The 22,723-nt window shown below is 32.1% G+C and overlaps 1 protein-coding gene across 1 annotated transcript in view; it reads right to left on the bottom strand.

The window, feature by feature from the left end:
• Positions 1-20,970, bottom strand: part of LOC118183671 (choline O-acetyltransferase-like) — a 189,707-nt gene extending 168,737 nt beyond the window's left edge. Inside the window, exon 1 of the mRNA XM_035353269.2 lies at positions 20,633-20,970. The gene's annotated coding sequence lies outside the window, so the exon portion shown is untranslated. The remainder of the gene's footprint in view (positions 1-20,632) is intronic.
• Positions 20,971-22,723: the final 1,753 nt, after the last annotated feature.

Raw genomic sequence — 22,723 nt, forward strand, 5'->3', positions numbered from 1 at the left:
ATACAGTAGTCTTATAACAGTTTTTGTTTCGGAAACATCGTCTTTATATGCTTGTTTTACTTGCATGTATACTTCATTTTGAATCTTGAAAGTGATTATTTGTTCACTGAATTCACTGTAAATTCAAGAATTCAGGCAAATATTTACCTTAGTTTTTATTGGTTATTTATGTCCATGTAAGAATCTGATTTTCAGAGCCAGTCTAATTTCGATTATGACCAGTTGAAGAGGTGGTTATTCATGTTCAAAGTTTTCCAGTATTGTAACTAGTAGTCTTGTTGGTTGCTCAAAACAAACCTTTCTAACTTACAGATGCTTTCAACCCCGTAAACGTTCTTTCAGAGTATAAAATTTGTCACATAAGAATAATTATCAACTACAGCATAAAAAGGAAAGCCAAGTTTCTACTATTAAAGCACTGTATCTCTGAATAAGTCCAGATACATCCTACGGAATTCTTCTGAATAAGTCAAACATGAATTAATAATCTTTTGAAGTCAACGTTAGCATCAAATGATATGCAATGAATATTGATCAAATCTGAAGAATTTGAAATATATTTTTTGTCTCAGACATTCCTGAATTTCAGAAATTCCAAGATCATTCAATGGCAGTGTATCAGTAATACACTGATTTTTCAAACAAATATTTTTTTCTTTCTTTCTTTTTTTTTTTTTTTTTTTTTTTGGAAATTTTCCTGAAGTTAGTAAAAGAGTTATTCTTTTACTATGATTTGAAAAGAATCAGGAATTGTGTTTCGAAATCCTGAAAATGGTTGAGAAATCTCATTTTCCAATTTCAAATTGCAGATTAATGGTCCATTTTTCGTCAAACAGTAATTTTAAATTCGATAGAAATTTTAGATGCGCTTATAATTTCACGAAGTTATTTTTTTTAGAAAATTAATATTTAAAAGTTTAGAATTTTAATACACACTGACTAAAATAGTGAATTTGCATAATGGAAAGATAAATTATTTTTACTAATTTTGATTTCTGTCTGATCTATAGCATTTATTATTTTCGTCTCGAGCAATTGAAACGAAATTATACTTCCTTGCGCAAAGTAAAGAGAGCATTGTAATCACGAAAAATTTCAGGCAGTATATTCCAACGAAAATATCCATTTCCACCACCCTCGAAACCATTTGAACGATGTTTTTCCGTGACATATATGCGTATGGACAGAATAAAGGACTTTGTTTGCCAAAAAAGATTGTAAAATGGATTCAGATGAGATTTCTCTTGAAGTCTTTACGTTCGTGCGTTTGTATGTATCTCGCATTACTCAAAAACGAGTAGACGTAGAACGTTAAAATTTTGTACATGGGGATGCTATACCATGTAGTTTTGCACCTCCCGTTTTGCTTGCAATCGGTTGAACCAATCACATATATACATTTTTTCACTCTGTCACCTGGCTCAGTGATTTTAGTTTAGTTGTTTTGTTCCTATATGTTGGTAAATTGTGCAATTTTTGCTTTAAAAAGGGAGATCGAATTATGTAGTTTTTATGCCTTTAGTTAATCTGCATGTAATAGTTGTAGAATTATCAACAATTTAAAAGTTTAAGTGACGAGTTAAGCCTAACATACCGCCATTTATTTACATTTAAAATCTCAGTAGAATAGTGGATTAAGTCAGTTTCTGCACTTTCAGTGTGTGATACGAAAAATAAACTTTCAGTATCATATACCGAAAAATTTGTCTTTTTGCCCACTTGCTGAATATCTTGCTTTAGCAGGAGATTCTGTAATTTTAATTGTAAAAAAAATTTTTAAACTATTTTAATTGTATTTGGTGTCTTTTTGTATTTTACAATTTTTAACGAAGATGCTTTTAGTTTCCATGCACTTTTGCTTTGCCGCGAACGAAAAGCTTTAATTGGATGAGAAATATATCTCTAATGAAATTCGAGGAAATAAGCTTAAATGAAATGCAGCAAAAAATGTGTATAATTTAACAGGGCATACATGGAAATCATATGGTGTCATCATTAGATTTTTATATTTGCAGAAGAGATTTAACATAAGTTTAATACGAACTAGAGTTAATTATAATTTAAACACGATGCTTCTTTTACAATATACAGTAAGACCCCGCGTGCGAAACAGCGCTAAACGAGGCTATCTTTACATGTAAATATTGGGGTTAGGGGAAGATGGCTAGGAAATTGGTTAGGTATTAAATTTAAAAAGTATGTTTTTTTAATAAAAATAAAACCAAACATTTATTTCTTAAAGCCCAAATTAATAATACATCATTATTTCTTGCAAAAATAAAAACAAAATATAAATAACAAAACGAATATTCTTAAAAAAAACAAATAAAATTCTCAGTCAGTCATATTTAGTTAGCCTTCCGCGTTTTCAGTGTTCTGCCTTTTTGTGACAAAAGCATCTAATGTTGTTTGCCTTTTTCTTTTGCGTTGTTCTCTTAAAAGTTCTTCATAAACGGATAGAGCATCTCTAACACCACGCCTTACTTTTGAGCTCCTGTCAAAATTCGGATCATTTTCAATGAATTGATCCATTATTTCAGTTATGGTAGACAAACTCCTTTTTACAAACGCCATCGAAAGTTATTTTTGCTCTTCTTCTGAATCACTGCTGTCATCATTTTTGTTTTCTTCTTGTTCAGCTAATTCCTTGAGCTCATCATTAGAAAGACTAGCCGCTGCTTCTTGAATTATTTCTTCGACATCTTCCACATTTACCCCTTCAAAATATGTCTGTACAATACCGCACCAAACAAGAAATACAAGTACACTCTTTCAGATATGTATTTGAAACCTATCGCTGCATAATATTTCGGGGAATTCCCGTATGCTGCGAGCGATTTCGTGGAATCCCCGGGTTGAAATAAAAGAGCGCTAAACCGAAACAGCGCTAAACGAAACAGCGTTAAGCGGGGTCTTACTGTACACTGAGTTTTCGTAATTACCATTTGAACTTCAAAGTTCGTGAACTAGCGTAATTTCATACAAATAAAACGAAACAATGCGTTTACATTATATCCACTTTTTCAGAATTTAAATGTGAGGAAAATAAAGAATTCGAGGCAAAATTACTTTTTCTTTCTAGAATATTTAAGATTTATATATATCACTTGAAATGTAAAGCAATCATTTATTAAAAATTAATCACGTACAGGATGATATAGTCTTCAATTCTCATATAATTAAAAATATCCATTTAAATATTAATTTCAAGAAAACTCCGTATTCTCCCATTTGGTATTCGCCAATACCAAATGCTTCGAATTGAAAGATTTATCTTCCATTCTCTGCAAAAATGCTCTAATTGTTCTAATTAACTCCCATCCGGATTATTATCGAACACTTCCGAATCAATATTTACATCCATACATACAGACATCCATTCCGACTCGAAACTGATAAATCGAACTAGGGATGCGCCACCAGGGGGCGTTTTCAACGTCATCCTTCATCCTCGTCCTCCAACCAAAAATTAGGGAGGTTCGTCCCATCTCAAATACAATCCCCTTACCCCCCTCTCCCACTACTCAAGCACTTCCAACAAACTCCTATTTCCTGCGTTAACTGTACCCGTACCTTCTGCAGGACGCAGGTGCAGCGAGGCTTATAAAACTAATCAGCCAATGGCATGCACCGCTTGAATGGCTGCCCACCTTCTTCTTCCCCCTTTCTTTACTTCCATCATGTAAGGGGGAAGGAATTTTCTTCCCCCAGATTTATGCGGCAAGAGAAGTGCTGCTTGTTACAGAGGAGAGCAGCACCCGCAACAAAATTCTTTCGAGAGCCTTTTGCCATAGATTATTTTCGAGGTCTTGTCCTTCATATGACCTCTAAGTTTTGCGGTTTGCTATTCTCTGGTGCATAGGTTGAGATAATCGTATTTTTTCTCGAACAAACTTTCGATTTCTGCATTGATTTTGGTTTGCTTGTGATCAGAAAAATATATTCATCGATCTGGCTTATTAAAGTTAAAAAGAGAATAGAAATAACATCGAAATGTGCAACGAAAGTTAAAATGAGTAAAAAAATGCGTACGAAAAAGGGAGATATATTCTAAAATATAAGCGGCTTAACTTAGATGTACTTTAAGCAAAATTTTAAGATATATAGGAGAAGAGAAAATACCGATTACTTTTCGTTCCCTATCTGGGAGATACAGCGATTCAAAGCAAAACAAAATTAATTTTCTTGCAGATGTAGAACAGTGTAATATTAAAACGAAATAATAGTTCAGAACTATTGTTATACATAAATTAAGTTCCCATATGTGAATAAAACGCTTATTTTCTAGGTTATTTATTTGTCCTTTCATTGAAAAATGTAGCAAATATCAAATTTGATTAAATTTTAATAAAAAATTTAAAAGGAATGATAAGAAAGGGATTGAGTATAATCAATTTTCGGAAAATGAAAACATTACAAAATAAGCCTATTTTGATATATTATTTTGATTTTGGCAATTATGTGTGTAAACAACATAATTAGATCAGTGCTCTAAGGAATATAAGGACTTCATAAGCTTCCACATTACCGCTCATTTCATCAAGTATATTATAATGACAGACTATGCAGTATATTTTATTACCAAAGTACCATTGTAATAACAATAACGATAATCGTAATTATGATATTGAGTAAAAAATATATGAAAATCAGTACCGACAATTTCAAAAAGAATTAAAGCATACTAATCAATTTTCAGAACTAACTGAGACAGAAAGTATGTAAAGCACTGAAAGCTATTAAAGATTTTAAAAAAAGGGGAATATATAAGCTAAACATTAGTTTTTCATACTGCTAAACAAAACAAAATCAGAAAAATTCAGACGACAGTATAGAATCTGAAAGAAAAATGTATTATTAAAAAAAATAAAAATTAAAAAAATTAAAATGTATATAAAAATCATACAAATGTTTCTTTTGTTAAATGAAAATATCTGCTGTTATCAGTACCTGTAACTAAGTCTTTACAATTGAATAACGTTAAATTTATGTAGCTAAAAACATTCAAATTAAACGTCAACGTACATGTGTGATAAATACACGGTATAGAGTAAATAACCATAATATTCTAGACTTTTTGTTCATAGAAGGGATTTCAATACGTATGTTAAACTTCTGACAGGCGTTCTTCCATAGATGTTTGAAAATTTCTTTATCTGTGTTATCAGCATGAGGATTGCCCAACGCATAGTCACATGCATTACAGTTAAAGGTATATCAACTACACCAGAATATATTGTTACGGTTTTTCTATTTATTTAGCTATTTTTTTAGTATAATTTTAATTAAAACTGTTTTATATTTTCGTGCAATGCAGCACGAGACATATTTGAAGAGAAACCTACGCTGAAAAAATTAAAATACAGAAACACGTGCAATTAACATTTAACAAATGGATATCTCTTAACTGTACTCTTTTGCTATAGAGAAAAATCGAAAAAATAGCAGAATATTCTCGTATTGATGTAAAAGCTTATAAAAGCAGGAGGAAAACATCTCACTTCAGTTGTTGTTTGGATAACTGTTGTTGTTTACTGTAGCGAATTGGCGGTGGAATCGGATTAGCGTTGTTTTGACTTAAGTTCTGTTGAATATTTTAGTAGTTTTGTGATAACAATAAATTTTATTCACTTTTCATCGAACCTGTGTATTCAATTTATTACGAACCCGTACGCACGCAACAATATGAAGCTTCCTACTACAGCTGCGCCCACCAGCGGCCGAGCGGTAAAGACGCTAAACACTGGTAGTTCGGTCTGAGGTTCGAATCCCGCGAACGGGCTGGCTGCATGGGCGTTTTCGTGGTTTTCCCCACGTGTAACGTGTATACAACTCAGTTTCCTTCAGAAAGTCCTCCACGAAGGCATCCCTCCCTTTAGGCAGATAGCCCTCGTGTGCTTTGCCATAATTAAATAATCCAATCCAATCCAATCTTACTACAGCTGCCTGCTCTGTAATTTGGGTTCAAATTGTACAATGTGTGCAGGAATCTTTACATGATAGATTGCAGGTTTATATTGTACCTACTGGTTATCATTTTGAATACCGCCTGTGAATGCCAGTATTCTCTTTCTTCTTCAGAATCTTCATTACATTATTTTTCTCTACTGTACTTCTTAATAAAGTGCTAACCAAATGTCCATCAGAAAAAAATAACTTAAACTATAACATATGTTATAGATTCTGTTAGTAACTATTTTATTGCAAAATCATCAGTACGCACACGCACATGCAAAACCACACATATAAACATTGAAACCAGTAACTACGTTATTAAAGGTGTAGAGATATTAGGATATTTTTAAAACAGGAGTGATGAAAAATTAGCAACGCCTTCACCGGGAATCGAACCGCGGACCTCTGGAATACGCGCCCAGTGTGCAGACCACAACACCACGAAGGCATGCCAAGAAGGCGGGAGAAATAACTTATATACTTCCCTTTTTAAATGGCGAGTGGAGTTTTAGGGTACCCAGTCGCCAAATCCTGAGTGAGGAGAATCCTCATCCAACACCCTTTTAGTTCGGGCGCCACTGTAGAGACATTAAGATATTTTTAAAGCAGCTGTGATGAAAAATCAGCAAAGTTTTTGCCGGGAATCGAACCGTAAACCTCTGTATTACGCGACCAGAGTGCAGACAACTATACCACGAAGGCATGCCAAGAAGGAGAGAGAAATACCTTATAAAGGGAGCAGATATTATCATAGCCCGTAAAGTAATTGCTCTATAATTCTGCAAAAAACACCACTGACATTGGAATTTCCTCTAGTTTTATATTATTGACCTCAATAGGTATTGTTTTTGACCAGGCATTGCTGTTAATAGGCATTATTGTTTTAAAAATATAACTTAGTTAAAAATACACAATTTGATAAGCATTAAAATCTATGTATGGACTCAAATTTTGAACCTTTGTCTAAACTTCCATTCTGAAATCAACACATCAATAGCACCTTTCATTTCAGAAATAGCTGTGGTGCAAGGTGATTCATCTTCTATATTCATAAAACATTTTTTCATTTTTGCAAATAGGTGTACCATCTCTTTGAGTTCTGAAAGAGCTTTACATTCTTTCTAGCATATTGTTAGTCCCATTTTATGGCAAACATGTCTGCCGCTACAAACTATTTCTATATTGTGGCATCACATTGGAATTACATTTCAACAAATTTTAATCTCATGTGATCATATTAGCAAAATGATAATTAATTTATGGTAAAATTTGAAGTCTATTTATTCCTTTATGGCAAACCTACTTCTTCCACTGAATAACGTCAGAAATACCTATTCTTCAGCAGTTTATGAAGAACTATTTGATTTACCCCTAGACTTGCACTTCGAAAGTTGTACTTGTGGGCCAATTCCTGCCTTCTGGATTGATAACTTACGAAGGCATTAACTCTTACAGATACCATTACGCTATGGTGTGTGAACGTCTTAGATACGATGCCAGTTGCAATTCCTCCAAGAAACTTCACGCTGAAAAAATATCTTCAAATGCTTTCTCTGCTGGAGCTGGATGGCTGAAAAATATCAGCCATTATGTTCCATATTAAAGCCAGCAATTGAAATGGGTTTATCTTTCCAAAGTAAATCTTTTCCTACATCACACAAACACGGAAGCACTTTGAATTTAATGATGCAACTGATGCACGTTATACATTCCAAAGAGTCTGGAACAACGATGAAATCCACTTGTGAATCCGAATTTATTGCATCACATACAAGAACGTCTAGTATGCAATATTGTATAGTATGCATTTGACTTTGCGAAACTGATATTTCTTTATTTTAAAGCCAGATACGTAAATGGTTATCACTATGCCTAATTATAGTTGACAGTGAACACTGCAGTGTAATATACATTCTTACAGTGAACATGACGGCAGGTCACTGCGGTCATCATCGTCAATGATGTCCGGAGGGGTTGATAGTACTAAATATGATGGTAAGTATGCTAATCTTATTCATGATCTAAATCATAACTGAGAAGACTACTATAAACTCATAGCAGAAACTGTTTTACGTTGAGTAGATTGTCCTCTAAAGTACTATTTTATACAGGCCCGAATGGGCGTTCATCCATTTGCCTTATTTGCCTTGAAATTATCTTTTTGGCCCATACTTTCGCCATAGCTTTTCGTTGCTGTAACCTTTATGAATGTCGTAAACATTCATAAATTCTAGATACCTATCACCTTGCCTACTGATTAAAATGAGAAACGGAACCCGTAAAACTTTCCCTAATCCCGAAACTCAAATCCTAGACATGAAGGCGATAAAAGTTTCCCATATTCGTGTCCTAGACACGGAATTCACTGGAATCACCATCTAAAAATAAACATTGAAACAAATTAATCGTTTTCACGGCACTAAGTATTGTTAAGTGATAAAACGTGAATCAAATTCTCCGTTAGTTCTTGAATTAGGCTGCTCTTAGCTGATGTACTTAAGATAAGATATAGCAACTTCAACCATGAAATCTGCTCTTCTCCATAACTACCACTGAAAGAGTTTTAAATACGAAAATTGTTTTTACTTTCTTGTACGAAGTAAAAAGGAAGTATTGTAATCTCGAAAAGCTTCAGGCAGCATATTTCAACGAAAATATCCACTTTGACCGCTTTCGAATGCAATTTAACGATGCTTTTGCATGATATCTGTACGTAAGGACAGAATAAAAGACTCTTTTCCACCAAAAAAACTAAAAAACTGCTTTAAAATGAATTCTGAAGAGATTCTGGCGTCTGTACGAACGTATGTACGTACGTGCGTGCGTACGTATCTCGCATAACTCAGAAACCAGTAGCCTCAGAACGTTGAACTTTTGTATATAAGACTACTAAAACATGTAGATGTTCACCTCGTACTTTGGTTTCAATCGGCCGCGCCAAACGTATATAAATATATTTATAAATATATCCACTCTGTTACCCGGCTCAGTGATCTCGGTTTCTTTACCCTTATATGTTTGCAAATTGTACGTTTTTTGCTTTAAAAATGATTGAATTATGTTGTTTTTATCTTCCGGTTAAGGGTTTTATGCCTTTAATAAATCTGTATGCAATATTTTTAGAATTATCAACAATTTTAAAATTGTTTAAGAGCCGCTAAGCCTAATTTGATGGCTGCCATTGCTCTTGTTTACATTTGAAACAGCTGAGTAGCGGATTTGTTGCCAATATAGAGAAATTTAGCTTCGCAACAACAAAGATAACGCCTGCATTTATTAATTAAATCATGCTTAATCCTTTCTGGAATTTTTTCGTGGAAATAAGCGTTTAAGATTTACTTCGTAATTTTTAATACAGATACTTTGAGCTTTTATGTATTTTTGCCTTTTAGCGAAGTGAAAACTGATTTAATTGAATGAGAAATACCCAATCGTCTGTGAAAAACTGTTTCTTTTTTGTTTTGTTTGCTTAATTTCTTTTATACATAGTTCTAGCTTTATTATAGTATTTGAATAGAACATGTGGCAACGATTAGATATTTCTTTAAATGATATAAATTTTGTGCATTCAGAGTTATAATATGAACGTAATATAATACTGTTAAGTAAACCTAGCGCCAGAGTTTCGCTATGGGTAAACAAAGTGAATTTTAAAGAATGTATTTATTCTATTGTGGTTTATGCGCTGTCGGCGAAGTAGGTTTAATTCAAACTAATAAGTTTAAATAAAATGCAAGAAAAAATGCGTATATTTTAATATTCCGTACAAGGAAGTCATGTGGTGTACACATCAGATTTTTTACCTTACTGTTCTTGTTCTAAAGCTTTACCAAATAGAAATATTCCTTGACAATATCAAGATGTCTAATTTATTGCAGTTTCCTCCATTTTCAATAGCGGAATATTCATGTAAGAAGTACAAAAGTATTAAGTATTTTTGAAAAATGAGAATTTTAGAATCTGATAAGTTCTCTTAAGAATGAATTCCTAAATATTGCATAAGTTATAAACACATATATTCCATTTTAAAGTTTTCCATGGGCAGCTAATAATTCAGTTACTCTTTCCTCTCCATTACTTCCATTAATGAAAAATGTACGTTATTTCCAGAGCTAAAAATAAAAGGCGAAGTAATCTCTCTAATTGTTTTAGGAACCAAATTCATGAAATTCTCTTTGACAGGATTTAAAGAATGATATTAAATTTGCATTTGAATGTTCTCTTCAACGATAGTCTACATTGGCAACTGCAAACCAAGGTATTAAACTGATTATTGTTTGCTTCAAACTGAACAAATAGTAATCAGTTTGTGTATCAGCGTTACAGAATTTTGGTTTATTTAATTATGGCAAAGCACTCGAGGGCTATATGTCTAACGAAAGGGATGCCTTCGTAAAGGACTTTCTAAGGGAAACTGGTTCGTATGCACTTTACACGCGGAGAAAAACACGAAACCACCCATGCAGCCACATCGTTGGCCAGAATTCGAACTTCGAACCGAACTATCAGTGTTCCGAGACTTTACCGCTCGGCCTATGGTTGGCGCATCAACATTATAGAGAATCTCTTATGGAAGTTACCTCGTGACTTTGCTCTAAATTAACGATATTATGTAAACGATGAAATAGCATTAGCAAATGTCGATTAGACGTTGAAGGTTGGCAATAACACTGAAGATAAACTTTGGGGGTAGACAGCATTATCTGTAGAAAAACAGAATATTTTGTGATTACTGCTGTAAAGTAAATTCTTCAAATTCCGAAATAGTTTCTCCCTTAAGCACAGTTTTTGCTTTGTGTAATTTCAAGTTGATTACTAAAATATTTTAGTATATTTAATGAATTTTTATTAACAAACTAAATGATTTGAAAGCGAGCAGTGGCAACACTGCACGGAATAAATTATTTTTATCTCCAGCGCACGAGACTGTGTATCGAAAATTCTAAAGATACGCTATTTTTAAATATCTGGTGAATTTGCTGTTGAATTGTATTTTATGTGTCGTATGTACAAAAATCGTGATATTTAATAACTAAACACACACAACGCTAATAATAAAAAGACGAAAATATTTTTTGCTAGCCATCTTCTAAGGAAACTGAACACTGAAATGATAAACTGAGAAAAGCGTGAAAAAATATAAAAATGTATGATAACGCTTAACACTCCATCGGGGTTTCTAAATTTTGTTAAATTTAATATAAATATTGTTATATTGCTGTTGTAATTGTAGGTGGCGTAATTGAAGAAATTAAGCTTTAATGACGCTAAAGGCAAAACAAATGGACCATCATGGGTAATTACAACAGCAGACTGAGTATCCTGCGACCTCATTAAGAAAGTAAAAAACTTTAGCAAACTCTTTTGGGTGACCCTTAAAATCTGAAACCTTTCAAATTTTTTCATTATTTGTAATTCCTTGTGCGAAGTAAAAAGGAAGTATCGCAATCGCGAAAAGTTTCAGGCAGCACATTTCAACGCAAATGTCTATTTTGACCGCTATCGAATGCAATTTAGCGAGTGTTTTGCGCGACATCTGTACGTAAGGACAGAAGAAAAGACTCGTTTCCTCCAAAAAAAAATTAAAAAACTGCTTTAAAATGAATTCTGAAGAGAATTTTTCGTGGTGTCTGTACGTACGTATGTACGTATTTATCTCGCATAACTCAAAAACGAGTAGCCTCAGAACGTTGCAATTTTGTATATAGGGCTGCTATAACATGTAGATGTATACCTCTTATTTTGGTTGCAATCGGCCGCACCAAACGTATGTAAATATATATATATATATATATATATATATATATATATATATATATCCACGCTGTTACCCGGCTTAGTGAGCTGAGATTCTTTACTCTACTATGTTTGTAAAAACATGTAACTCTTATATGTTTGCATTTTTTGCTTTAAAAATGATTAATATTGATAATATAATATAAAAATGATTGTTCGTATCTTTCGGTTAAGGTTTTTATGCCTTTAGTAAATCTTCAAGCAATATTTGTAGAATTACCAACAATTTAAATGCTGCTTAAGTGCGGTTAAGCCTAATTTTTAAATAATATGGCGGACATATTTGTTTACATTTGAAACAGCAGAATAGTAGATTTTTTGCCAATCTAGAGAAACTAAGCTTCGCAACAACATAGATAACGGCTTCATTTATTATTGCGAATTAAATCATGTTTAATCAATTCTAGAATTATCATTTCTGGAATTTTTTCGAGGAAATAAGTGTTTAAGATTTACTTTGTAAATTTTAATATAGATATTTTGAGTTTTTATGTATTTTTGCCTTGCCGCGACGTGAGAACTGAGTTAATTAATGAGAAATTCTGAATCGTGGGTGGAAAACTGTTTCTTTTTTGTTATGTTTGCTTAATTTCTTTTATACATTTATTACAGTATTTGAACAGAACATGTGGCAACGATTAGATAATTATTCAAATGTTACAAATTTTGTGCATTCTGAGTTATGATATGAACGGAATATAACGCTGTTAAGTAAGCCTAGCCCTAGAGTGTCGCTATGGTAAACAAATATAGTGAATTTTAAAGAGTGCATTTATTCTATTGTGGTTTATGCGCTATCTACGAAGTAAATTTAATTCAATCCAGTAAGTTTAAATGAATTGCAAGAAAAAATACGTATAATTTAATATTTCGTACAAGGAAGTCATGTGGTGTACACATCATATTTTTTATTAATAGATTGCGGGATTTGCCTTTGGTATTGAATGTATTAGTTATGTATGCCAAAACTGGAATTCAGGAAAACTGTAAACTCAACTGCTATAATACAAATAATAATTTAAAGTACATGTGAAAAAAACGTTTTTAACAAGAGATTATTTCAAAGTTTTTTCTTAATTATTTTTGTCTAGTCGAATTTTCCAAAATTTAAGTAGTATTCATTTGTACCATGTCGTACTAAGTACGACATGGTACAAATGTAACCAATTATTTGGTGCAAAATAACCAATTAATTAAGGTGATATTTTTCAAATCAGTTACAACATTGCGATTAAATTGCTGCATAATATATATAATACTGTATGTAGTTTTAAAAAACATTTTTATTTTAATGCAAACACTTATCTTTCTTGATATTTTTTAACAACAGTTAAAATGTAATTTAATAAATAATTTTTATATACGTTCAAGAAAAAAAGTGATTTTACAAAAAGATATTTAAATAGCATGCAATGTATTGAATTTTCGACCTTCTGTATTAAATGCACAGAGAGCATTGCTTTCCAAAACTATGCGCAAATTAAACACAAATAGTTTTAAAAATATAAGAAAAACGTTCGCCAAGTAGTACGCATTTTACAACATCGATAAATATTAAGCAGACATGTTGAGCAATTTCAGTACAAATTGTTTTAGAACACACGAAATCCTCTAGCAAATAATGTGTTTTTCATAACATGACATAAAGACAATTTTGCGACGTTTACATGCCAAATGAGATTTTTGAATTTCCTATTTCTCCTCTTTCGCTAATATTTTATAATATTATTATTCATTTTTCTGTTCTTCGGAATCCTATTATAGGTACATGAATTTCATTTAAAAGAATATAATTCACTTTGTAAATTTAATCCGTTAACGGTTTTTAGATATATAATATCAGTTTATAGTGTTATATGTATTTTCAAATATTTTTCATGCACTTGTAAATAAATATTTGTGAAATATGCAGCTATTATCCCAAGAAGGCGATTTTCCTAGAAAGGCTATTAATTTCGTTTTCGCATTTTCCGCTGTTTCACTTTTGAAATGGTTAAAAATAGAATGATCATGTGATCTCTGACGGTCGTTTGTTTGCAAGCGTCTGATATCTTTTGCCCGGCAGGCCTTGCGATAAACATTTATGCAAACAAATATTTGGAATTTGTAACGGATACTTTTTGTTTAGTAGGTTAGTTTATTCTTTATTCTTTTTCTTGGATTACCTGATTACATATACCTGTATTGTATTTCAGTCTATATGTTTAAGAATGAGATGTGTTGTGAATAAAAATAAGAAAAGCTTGGACAACATGGTCTTTATGCAAGAATCACGTTTATTCTTTAATATGATATAATATTATTTTTTTTATGATATTGCCGTTGAACTGGAATTTGATGGTTTAATTGCGAAGAATATGATATTTAAAAAATAAAGGTAACACATAAAACGTTAAAAAAATGCCCCTTTAAGTGTAATATAAAATCTGAAAAATTTCAGATCTTTTTTAAAATTCAAAATTATTTCGAGTTATTTTAATCTTTTAAAAAGAGAACAAAACAAGGAGGCTAAAACAAGTAACAGGAAGTATAATTACTTAATTTTATATTAATCCCTTAATGATAGAATAAATTAAGCAAGATAAAACATCTAACATAATTCTTCTTGCTAGCTAAGACTTGCAAATTTACATATCAAATTTAAAACAAATTTTTATTGTTTTAAAATGCGACATCGCAATTAGAAGCGTTGTTTTAAGTTCTAAATAATAAATTTAGAGAAATGGATCAATTGATTTGACTATATGTTAATAATGAACCTGGAATGTTATAAATATAAATAATATACACGGTGTTTATAAAATCCCAGACCCATTTTGATGTTTAATAACTCATAAAATAATAAAGATAGAGGAAAATTAATAATATAAATGGTTAGATAGACTCCAAACGTTTCATGATCCTTGTCAATGATTTTCCACGTGTGCCTCCTTCGTCGCACGGAGAATATCAAGTCGATATTCAATTTCACGCCAGGTACCGGCAAGCATGTCGACATCCACAGGGGCCATTGCGGTTGTAATTCTGGCTTTTAGGTCATCAATTTTCGACACTCTCTTCCTGTAAACGTTGTCCTTTACAAATACCCAAAGGAAAAAGTCCAGCGGCGTTATATCAGGTTATCTGGGTGGCCAAGGAATTGGACCTCCTCGCCCAATCAATCTTCCTGTAAAATGGTCATTCAAAGAACTACGAACAATGTACCCCAATGAGGTGGTGCACCATCTTGTTGCAAAACGTCATGTAACTGAAGCTCTTCTAGTTGTGGAAATACGAAGTTTTCCAACATGTCTAAGTATACGACTGATGAGACCATCTTTTCTGTAAAAAGGAAAGGCCGAATGACTCGGTCGTGCATTAGTCCACACCACACATTAACCTTTGGGGAATCCCTTTGTGCCTCACGGTATTCATGGGGGTTTTCAGATCCCCATATGCGCACATTATGGCGATTAACAATGCCAGAAAGATGCCAAGAACAAGAGAGAAAAATGCAATTAATAAGCAGACGATATTTAGAAAAGTGCAGATATTTAAACTGGAAAATGAAATTATCTGAAATTAACCACACGCGCAGACGATATTTACAAAAGTAAAGATATTTAAACCTGAAAAGGAAAATATATAAGTTATTCCATCAAAAATTGCCATAAGTTTGTTTATATCTTCATTATTTTATGAGTTATTAAACATCAAAATGGGTCCGGGACTTTATAAACACCCTGTATTTTTAAGAATGTTTCTCTAAAAATTCTTTAAAAAAACAAAAACGCGTGCTTTATGGAAGCGTAAATATTTGTACTCCTTGAATTAATTAGATCTTTTTAAATAATTATGTATGTTATTCTAAAAATGCAATCTAATTAATTAGTCGCAAAGAACTATCATAATTTCTGACTAAATTTCCTTTCTGAATTGAATTTAGAATCTATTTTTTTAATAACATACTGTCAAATAATGGAAATCAGACACTTCAGAAGAATAAATCGGACGACAAAAAAATTACAGTTTTCAGTGTAACAATGAATGTACTTTTTTTTAGCTGAATTGATGCTATTTTAGATTAATAATTAATCACGAAAAATATATTGCAGTAAGCTTTTATCTTACACTTTTGAAAACGTAGTTCGAATAAATTAATTCATTAATTGAGAAAAAAAATTTGCAGATTCGAAAGTAAAACTGTGATATAAAAGAACTCATATATTTTGGAATTAATCTCACTTAATTTTAAATAGAGTTTCGAAATATATCTTAAGCTCTATTAATCACAAATTTATAATTCACAGATACTAATAAAAATGTAAATTTGTACATATTCATATATCTCAAAGAAGCTGTTTGCACATTCTTTAGACGATTTTCATTGTAATTAGAGAAATATTTTACCTAAAAGTTTTATGTTTTAAATGTTCTATTTGATAACGATTATTCTTCACATGAATAATTTTCTTCGGAACAAACACAAAAATAGACTTCCACCCAATACATCTTTTAAAGCGATATTTTGCATGAAAACAAAACTGCGAATTAGCAGACGATACACAGTGAAAATTTGAAAATATAACGCTGATTTTTTGTCGTTTAACTTCTGAATTAATACTTGTTCGGCGTGTTATTCTATCTTAACCTCTGTAATTCTTTAATAATTTTCATATTAATGATTAATTAATTGAATAATTTTGTTTCCCTATGTCGTAAGTTTTATATCTATATCTCTCTCTATATATATTATATATTTCCTATAATTATAAATACTTTGTTAAATATTTACTTTCAGTTTATGTGACCCACCTTAAATCCAAATAAACTGCTATATCTTGCGTTAAACTTTCTTTATGTGTTTTATGTTTTATCTCCTATATATATAACATATGTTACCGTGAAAGACCGAAATTGGAGAATGTCGACTTTCACCGGAGAATGTCAACATTCACCAAATACGTCGGTGAAAGATCGAATATTGCATTACATTCTTGTACATTCGGACGTTCACCGGTGTATGTCGACAATCACAGATATGCTCTGGTTTAGGTCGAAAAGATTGACTCAAATTGGTGATACTGTACGAATACAAGTCCCTGATGTCGACCGTGGTCGTACAAATAACCGAAATGTGTAAGCGGTTGTTGTTGGAATAGAAGACTATATAAACTTCTATAAACTTGCAAACGAAACGGTACTCTCAAGTAGCTTTACACACGTAATCAGTTCGTAATTTGTAAGCAAAAGTTACTTTCCATAGATGATATTTATTTACAAGAAATGTCGCTGAGAGAAGCAGCTGCAGCTAATTCGAGAAGCGGTGCGCAAGCTGTACACGTTGTCATTGCAAAAGGAAGTGTTCCACAAATAAATGCAGATGTAAAAGCGAGGGCGTCTTGTGCAATTCAAAGTGTCATAATTGTTTAAGTTGTTGCAATAAATAAGATTTGAATCACATAATTTAGTAATTTTTTATTACTATTATTTTATTTTCTCATTTAGAGCATACTGTATAACTGAGTTTTTAACTTCTATTATTTTCCTTTCTCATTTTGAATGTACTATGTGTTTTAAGTTCTTATGTTCTTAAGTTCTTATTTTAAGTCTCAAGTGCGTTGTTTCGCGACTGAATTACGGAGAAGAAAATATAATATTCTTATATATTCAACATTCAGCATTAGTACATGGTGAATGTCGACACTGACCGGTGTAAGTCAGAAAAAAGAGTATTTGGAAAATATTTCGGACATACACCAAGCGACTATGTGAATATTGACATTCACCGGTGAAAGTCGACATTCTCCAGATTTCGGTGTTTCACCGTAACATATACACACATAACTAATATCCTTTATAAAAAGACGATTCTTACGCCAAAATATTAAGCTTTCACTTTAGTGTACTCATGTACGTTTCGCTTAAGAAAATTACATTAATTCCATCATTACATTACTTGCATTCATGTAAGAAATTTTGCTTTCGAAATGGGCAAAAAGGAAATTACTTACCTGAAAATTTTTAAAACATATCTAAAGCCAAGAACGAATCTTAAGAATCTTAAGAAGTCTTAAGAATTGGCTTAAAAAGAAATCGATAATTTTGTTTGGATTCATATGTAGTTTATTAAGCATGTGGTTCTAAGTCGTAATGAATTTCAGATTAAAAAGCAGTTTAAAGTACAGCATAGTAATTCGAAACATGAATTGGCAGCATTTAGTCCATATACCATTAATTCTTTCAAAAGTATATATGCAGGCGTTTTCACAGTGTTAAGTTTGAAATTTATTCTTTAATGCATTCGATGTCTTAAGATTAGAGTTAAACAGTAATCCATATTTTAATTTGGATTCATTTGTAAGTGCGTAATCCTAGTTTAACTTGAAATTCAAGTTAAATAGCAATTTAAAGTACAGCGTAGTAATTCGAAACATGAATTGGCAGCATTTGGTCCCTATAACATTAATCCTTTCAAAAGTATTTACGCAGGCCTTTCTACAGTGTTAAGTTTCAAACCTATTCTCTAATACATTCGATATCTTGAGTTTCGGATGAAACAGTAATTCGTATTTTAATTTAAAGTCATATGTAAGCACGTGATTCTAGTTCAACCTGCATTTCAAATTAAATAATAGCAGTTTAAAGTACAGCATAGTAACTCAAAATATGAATTTGCAGTCTTCGATCATATAGTAGTAATCCTGTACTGTATGTACGCAGGTTTTTCCACAGTGTTAAGTTTAAAACTTATTCTCTAATACATAAGATGTCTTAAAACTCGGCTTAAAACGAAATGTATATTTTAATTTTGCTTTCATATGTAATTTAGTAAGATGTGTTTCTAATTCAAATTGGCAGTCTTTGATCAATATGTCATTAATTCTTTCAAAGATATGTACGCAAGTTTTTCCACAGTGTTAAGTTTAAAATTCTTTAATGCATATATTAATTTACCTATTTATCCGTGACATCAAGTATGAAATGTAAGATTGTAGCAGTACATGAAATAAAATCAGAAGAGGCTAGCAACATGGGAATGTATACCAGAAATTTGACAACTTTTTTTTGAATAAAGTAAGCGTCTTACCAAGAACAGCAAAACACTGCATTGATCCTTTAATTCATCTACAAGACCAAACCATACATTTTCTCATCGGAATTTAATATTTTTAATACTTTGCCCATTCTAAATTAAGGCATATCGGAAATATTTTCTGAACTTAAATTCTCTCCGCTTTCCTTAAAATGCTCGTTTTTTCTTAAGTTTTGAGGATATTTTATAATACTTTATATATAGCATTCCATCATATTCCATAATGCATGTTAACTTTATGTAAGTAGCTATGAAAATAAATTATATATTTGCATATGAAGATCAATTGTTTTATTTATATGACTTGATATTAAGAAACTCTGTTAATCTGTAACATGAACATTCAGGACAGAATATTAAAACTTCAGTTTCAGAAATTTCTTATACAGTTGCATGTATTTACAGCAAATATATTTTATAATTATTAAGAAATTTAATGGAAACAATTGTGTAAAATAAGCACGTGACACAAGAAAAAAGAAAGCATTTTACAGTTTACACTAATATGTAAAGACAACGTAACAGTTCTAAATTATTTATATATCTGTATGGTCGTTTTTCAAGCAATATTAAATTCAATAATGTTGAATCTAAATTATGTATGTGTATGTGAAGAACTATGTTTTTTTTTTTTTTTTTTTTTTTTTTTTTTTTTTTTTTTTGTGATTTGCTTTTAAATAACTCGTATAATTTCACAACATGCATATTAAGGACGTATATTAACTCCTGTTCCAATAAGTTATATTTCTTATAAAATCACATGTATTTTACTATAAATGTGTTTCATATTAATTAGAAACTTAGTGGCAACAATTGTGTAAAACAAGCACGTGACACCACATCAAAGAACAGTTTTAAGAATTTACACTACGTGTAAAGACTATTTACCAGTGTGGTCACTTCTTAAGCAATATTACATTCAGCACAGAAGTACTGATGATCTATTACATAGAACTGTACAACACACATCATTACTGCAAAGCTCAGATAATACATAAATTTAGTGGTAATATCGTTCGCGATAACAAGAGATATTTTTGGACACGTTTTGTTTTTAAATGATGCAGAAATAGTACAGATACTATAACCTTTATATAATATGCATATGAATACTTATATTACTGATAAAATCAGATGGGTATAAATAGTTAATATACATGATAGTGTAATAGTACTTAGTGTTTTATTGCATTTAAAGAAGAGATAAGTTAGGTAAATTATGAACGTATTCTTGCAGAAATTTTACAGATGCTATATCCTTGATATAATATGCATATGAGTACTTTATTATTGATGAAACACAGATGGTTTTAAATAGTAAAAACTATTATTGAAAGTTAATATACGTGCTACTTAATAGTACATAGTGTTTGATTGCATTTAAAGATGAGCTAAGTTAGGTAAATTATGAATACATTCTTGCAGAAATAGTAGAGGTGATATATTCTTGATATAATATGAGTACGAATACTTTATTATTGATAAAAATCATAAGGGTATAAATAGTAAAAAGTATTATTGAAAGTTAATCTACGTGATAATGTAATAGTACGTAGTGTTTTATTGCACTTAAAGAAGAGGTAAGTTTGGTGAATTATGAACGCATTCTTCTTAAAAATTATCAGCGCAATAAAGTTATCTAAATGAAGTATATGAAACAACTAACATCTTTTATAATATTTATAATTTAATGCCAATTCTCCTTACGACACAATGCAATGTGCCGGAATTGTCTTGTTATGTGAATGCGGATGGGCAAAACCGTGTCCAAAGACACCACCAAAATGCATCGGAATCTGTACTCACCCAGTTGTCTGTGTTCTGTGCCAGTCGGACCAGCTCGGCTTGGAGTTTGGGTCCAGCATCTTCCCGGAAATCCTCTACTAGTTGCCGCGTGCTCTCGTATTGGGTAGCGGGAATCACGGCCCTCAAGCCAGCCAGGTACCGGTCGAGGGTGCTGCCGAGATCGGGGATGGGTTGCTGCGGCAGCTCCTGCGGGGAGAGACGGCAAGCGTGAGTATAAGGGGGGAAGGGTGTGACTGTCAGGGTTCCATTTCGCAGTGTGAGGGGCCCTGAGCAGATGCCAGGGCCAAAGGAATAACAGAACTCATGGGAGGGATCAATAAAGGACAGCTTGGGTAAAGTAAATATTAAGTCGATATCTTAGGAGACAACTAGTCACCCGTAAAGTGATATGTACTTGGAAAATACATCATTTGTTGAAATAACGATATAACTTTACAATACCACAAATACTTCAATGTACATAATATGCATGGTAAAACTGTATAATGAAATATATTAAGTAAGCACAAGACAGATTTAAGCATAAGTAACAGACGCACATTGAAATTTGTAACCGGTTACATATCAAATTTATTATCTAGGATAGCTCTCTGAGAGAATATACTGAATGTACGTAAACCAGATAGCTAAATACCTTAACTCAATTTCAAAAATGTTATTTATTGAATTGGCCATTGCTAATGATATATGAAACGAAATTTGTGCTTGCAGATATTACTCGAATGATTAAATTCCGAAATTATGGTGGATATTGGCACTTTTATTTCAGATTCGTATTCCGGTTTCAGACCACTAGAATATGAACCCGAAAGAATGTTTGGCTGGGTTTTTTGATTGATTATGTTGGTGTTAAACAAATTAATTTTCTTTAGAAAGTCCTTCTTGAAGGCATCCTTCTTTAAGAGCAAACATACTGCTTTTTGTAGTAACATAATTGTAGATACTACTAAGATTGTCGAAGCAATAAACTTTCCATCCCCGAGATTAGAAACCTCAATATTCCATTTTCCGGTTAGGCATATTAACCGCTTTCACCGTGATAGAGTGTATTGAAGAATGTGATAATTTCTGTCCAAGTAACCAAATTACCAAAAAGGTATATACGTAAGCTTTTAATTAATTATTTAATTATAAGGAGAATTTTGCTTGAGGCTGGGGCTTTGGTAGCAGTAAAAGCTACCAAAAGACGGGGAATCTTGAACCGAATGCTTTTCCCCCTTTAAGAAATCACCTCCTATTTGCAACAAAGATTCTTGTGTGTAGTTTAATGGATTCTCAGAGGGGTGCATCTATGTCGCAAAAGGAAGATCTTTGAAAGAGATAAGTGGTTAAAACCCCAAAGACGTCAAATTTGACATTTCACCCCACTTTTCAGCCTGGGAAATGGGGGAGAAAGACATGGCCACTAAAGTGGACAACCCCGTCTTTTCAAAGAGAGTATGGCCACTATAATGGCCATCCCGTCTTCTAAAGGTTAAAGTGAGTTGTAAAGTCATTAAGTTATTCTGATAAGACCTGAAAAAGAACAATGCCTTCGCCGGGACTCGAAACTGGACCTTTCGAATAAGCGCCGTGTATGCTAACCATTACTCTACCAAGGCATGCAGAAAGGAGGGAGAAAATATATACTAAAGGACGACTGGGGATTAGGGGACTCAATTGCCAAATCCGAATCATCATCCACCACCTTTTTTAGTTCGGTTGCCACTGTAGAGCCATTTATTTTGATGGTGGAGACGTGAAAAATGAGCAATGCCCTCGCTAGGACTCGAACCTGGATCTCTTGAATACGCGCCGAGTGTGCTAATCATTACAGCCCGAAAGCATGCAGAAAGAAGGGAGAAAATGCCTTATAAAAGTTGAGTGATTTTATATGTAATGCTCTCGATAATGTCATATTTTTCAATACAATATGCTCTGGAAAGCTTAGTTTTGAAATTCTTGCTCATGAAACATTGCAAAAATTTTATTTTTGCAATTTTATATTGCCTTTAAAGAAAACTAGCCCAAATTTCCTTTGAAGACCCAAATCTTCAGCAAATGTAGATTAGTTTATGAAGCTTTATATTAAATGTTATTTTATTTGTAAAT

This window comes from Stegodyphus dumicola, chromosome 11, assembly GCF_044657685.1.
Source record: "Stegodyphus dumicola isolate Sdum_Otavi_A_Nest chromosome 11, ASM4465768v1".
Taxonomy (NCBI): Eukaryota; Metazoa; Arthropoda; class Arachnida; order Araneae; family Eresidae; genus Stegodyphus; species Stegodyphus dumicola.